The following is a 4,783-nucleotide window of genomic DNA, read 5'->3' as shown; positions in this document are numbered from 1 at the left end:
AGAGCATAAAAAATCTTAAACAAAACAATTTAATCTGTACTTCTCTCGACAAATAAATAAACCAGTTTTTAATAAGTCTCGGTAGCAAGTAGCCAACAAATAACAAAAACAGCGAAGTTGAAAATACATTTTTTAATTTTGAAAACAAATAAATTTATTTAATGCAATCAACTAAAACTTTTAAATAAATATCAACTGAAATCTTTAAACACGTTGAATTTATACAAACCTTCTTAGGAAAAAGTTGAGATCTGTCTTTATTCCAAATGTGTTGACGTCGTTAACAACAAATGAAGACTATAGACGGAAAACAAAAATTCAATGAATTTTTGCGAGAAAACGGTGTCACAGTCGTTAAAAGCTTAATCTATTAACTAAAAAATAAGATATAAATTTAAAAAGTTTCCTTGAATACCAATAATGTGATATTCAACTTTTCATTAATCAGACTAAATAAAAAAAATAAAGAAGGGGAGCAGCAAAATCCACATTAAAAACATACAACTTTATTTTTTGAAGCGTTTGATTTCTAAGTCAAAAAAATTTTTAGATACCACTTGAAATCATTTTTTTTTCATTTTCATCGATAAAATGCCACTAAGGCCTGCAGTTTTTCAGAAATTTTTTGAAGCACTTCAAAATGAACGAAAATTATAGTCAAAAATAAAAATTCCGTTCAGCTTTGCTAGAAGACGGTGTCAAAGCCGTTAAAACCTTAATCTATTCGCTAAAATTATTAGCATGTTCAATTGTGCTTTTGTTTAAACGCCAAATTTGTAAAACCTGACCTGTCAAAAATGCGACAAGACAATAAAAATAACCTCAAGATGCAAAGATGTCGAAAAGTTAACAATTATTTCACCAAAAAGAAGTTTTTTTTGTGAAAAATTGTTGTATCAAAGGCAAAAAACGTTTCTTAAAACGTAAAACCACAGTAAACATTCAAGTTAGATTCAATACAAAGACAATGCACCTTTTCTGATGACCTCAGGCTACAGACCAAGAAAAAAAAGTTGACAAAGCTCAATAATCCATGTTTTATTTTGTAAACAAGTGTTTTTAAAAAACCAAAACGACTCTAAGCTCTTGGCTTAAAGAAAGGAATAGATATGGAAATCCGTAGAAAAAAATTTTCGCTGAGTTTTCCACTTGGATTTGTAATAACCAAACCTTGACTTCAATTGTTTGGTTCTGTAAATAACATATAAAAAGCAAAAATAGCAAAGAAAAATTTAAAATGACAGCATCTGATTATAACCCGAATTATTTTTTGAATATTTAGTTAGTGATTATATCGAATCTATCATTGCTAATGCTGTTCATACATCACGAACAGGGAATTGTTCCATACAATAAAGAGATAGATAATTTGACAAAAAAACGATACATCGAAAACAAATGACGTTTTTTGCACAATTGTTGAGATAAATTAGGAAAAACTCCCAACATTGTAATTTAAATACATCCTAAAAAATTGCAAGTCAAACCAGCCTCTTTTAGAGTTAATGAAGCTTGTGTCTGCAGTTTTTAGGTGTGTTAATCCGCAAGTTTAATCAAATTGGACTAACGAATTTTATTTTGTGTAATTTTAATGAAAAAAGGCTAAGAATTCAAAAAATTCAGCAAAAATTTTAGTCACAAAAAATTATCAAACAGTTCTACAACAATATTCCACCTAAAAAGGTAAAACTGAAAAGCACTATCGTTAATAATACCATTTATTCTACAAAACCGGCAAAAAATTGCGTAAAACGGAAAATGTGAGCAAAAACAACAAAAAAATTGTTCACTGTTATTCAAACTTCGATATTTCATGGAAAATTTGAAATTCAAAAAAAACTTATTTACCAACTCTTCGCTGGACAAGCTTTCTAATTACACCAATCACAACCCTTCACGATTAATATATCAATCGGCCAAAATTGGCTGAACAAAAAAACCAATTACAGTATAAACTTCTTCCCCCAGTAAAGTGGGTTGGAGCAATAATCTCACGTTTAGTAAGAGAGCTGCAATTATGAAAGAGTGAAAGAGAGTGTTCCAAGGAAAAGGCAGAAAGAAAATTTAAGCTAGAATTTTTCGGATCCAAGTTAGAAGCTAACGAGTCATATGCGAGGAAATATATTTACACGTAAAGAAATCTCAAAATGAAGCTGAAAAGCTGGTCGAAGCCCTTTTTGGTCTTTGTTGATTCTGTCAACAGTATTTTCTCAGATTCTCTAGACTCAATCAGAATTGTCAAATGTCATTGAGACCCTAACTTGGGACCGTCCCGTTACTTGAAAGCAAAACAGTTATAGAGTTGATCTCGTTGATTCTCAAAGTTGAGTTTACAGCAAAGCCATCATAACGAACACGGCCACTTCTGTTTCCAGCATCTCGACTTTTCAATTCGGAGTTTGGATCATTGTTTATGAGAAAAGAGAGTTCTCCGATCGTTCCATTGTTGCGATATCGTGAGAATGTAATGACAAGATAGTTGTAGACTGGGTCCTCAGGTGGGTTTATTTCAAATTCAGTGGTCTCTTCTGAAGTGAAAAAAAAACAAGGTGTGAAAACTTTTTTAAAAAAATTATAAAGTGTTAGTAGAGTTAAAACAAAATTTGCAGGCTGAAGATTTTGAATCTTTCATAACTAATACGTAACTTATCCCAAAACTTTTTTCGAATTTTCCTTTTTATTCCAATTTAAAATCGAAAAGTGTCAAAACTTGTTTTTGTCATGGTGAAAAACCACATACTAATCATGTCATGACATCATCTTATGTCATCTCAGGCAATTTTGTGAAAGGTACTTGCAGTTAGGGTTTAAACCATTGTTATTCCTATCTTATTCATCAGAAAAATTTTGTTGCCCGAAATTCTTAACAGAGTTTTGTCATAGCAACATTAAAGTGGGTCCGATGACTGTAATTGGTTTTGTCCTCATTTAGTCTTTTAGCAGAATATTTGTCCTCAAACGTTTCAGTTACATAAGTTTAGTTGGATGAACTGAACATTAGAGAAAATAGAGTCTGTCTCTGATGATCTCATTTGTTATAAATGTGAAAGAACGGTTAATTTTACTGAGAAAAATGAAATAGAAAGGGAAAAAATGGAAGACAACATTGAGTAGCAGTATCAGCTCGTCTCATTATCTCTACTATTTACGCTCCTTCTTTTTGGCTCCTTTCTGTGTGGTCTAGTATTTGAATGTTCTTTCTCCAACATATCTTGGTTGTAAAAAAGGTTTCGGTAAATAATTTGAGTTAATTATGCTACTCTAAACTTTATCAAAACAAAAGTGGCAACAGCCTATCATGCTTAAAAACCCGTAAGCGAAAAAATTTGAAAAAAGTGAAATATATTTTGTAAAATCGAATTTCCCGTAGCTGTGAACGCTTTCCCGTGAAGTAACGCGATTCTATTTAGCAGCTGGAAGAAGTTAGAAACGGAATACAGGTAAAAGCTTGGTCAGACGAATGCAGTTTTTATAGCCACTAACATACAATTATAAGCTAAATTTTTCTGCAAAATAGACGTGTCGCAATTTCGTTTAAAATTATAGTCTTAAATAAAGTTAGAAATAATAGAAAGTTTAATGTACCAGTTCAATCAGAAAGGAGCAAATTGGTTCAATTCACAAAATTGATATAGATGAATCTCCATGAAACGGTGCTGTGAATCAGAACTTGTTTCGAATTGATTATTCTAGATAGCTATTAATAAAGCTAGATTACTTGATCTAAAACCTTCCCAGCATGAACTAATTGATTATGATACCACCGGAATTGTCAAAAACGTCTTAGAAAAGGGCAAATGCATTCTATTTATGGTATCCTCTGCTACTGATGTATAGGAATTCTGCAGAAGCAAAAAATATTAGGCAGCCTTTGCGGCACTCAATTTTGCATCTCAACTTTTTTGCACTGATGATGGGTATATTTACAGCTGATTTTTGAGTCTTTCTTCATCTCCAATTCCGAAGCATCATATTGATCTATTAATCACATCTCTCAAGTAAATCACTAAATCCTACAGCAAAATATCAAATAGATATTCTCTCATTTTAGAGATATTAGGTATTTTTACTGAGTTGAAAATGCTTTTATTTCGCTGGCAAAACACAATAACCCAACAGGCTAGGAACCATCAATTTTCGAAGTCAAAAAATAATTTCTAAAAATAACTAATTTGTTGTTGAACATCATAATCCGAATCTGCTTGGTAGCTTTTCTTTTCACAATACTTTTGCCTGGTTATTCAACGCTGAATCCGAACACGATTCTTCAGATAAGGAAGTCCTTTGCCTATCCTGTGTCGATGAGCAGCTTCACTGACAGTGAAGCTGCTCATCGACACAGGATAGGCAAAGGACTTCCTTATCTGAAGAATCGTGGCAAAGATGCCGAGGAAGGGGCCCTACAATGACTATTGGGGACAGAGGAGCCACCCAAAAAGCCTGCAACAAAAAAGTGCTAAACGACGGATTTGAAAAAAAGTTGCAAACATCAAGGAAAAACAATGGGTGGCGTCATCAGGCACTGACTCTACGTGCAACAACACTCATGTTAATAAGGCATGACTCTGTGGGAGTTTACGGCATAGAAGATGGAGCAAACGTTTAGACGCTTTTTGTAAGATGGTTTTCAGAGCGCGGAGTCACAAAAGTGGTGACTATGATAGCACAGCTAGTAGGACTGCAGTTTTAGGATTCTTAGGATTTGGACAGCTTCTTCATCAGAGGACAGGGGCTGTTCACAAGACTACAAGAAGTAGGGAAGCAGTCTCCGAGCCCCTCTTCG

Source organism: Convolutriloba macropyga, chromosome 12 (assembly GCF_964194025.1).
Source record: "Convolutriloba macropyga chromosome 12, txConMacr16.3, whole genome shotgun sequence".
Lineage (NCBI taxonomy): Eukaryota > Metazoa > Xenacoelomorpha > Acoela > Convolutidae > Convolutriloba > Convolutriloba macropyga.
This window is presented reverse-complemented; position numbering follows the sequence as displayed.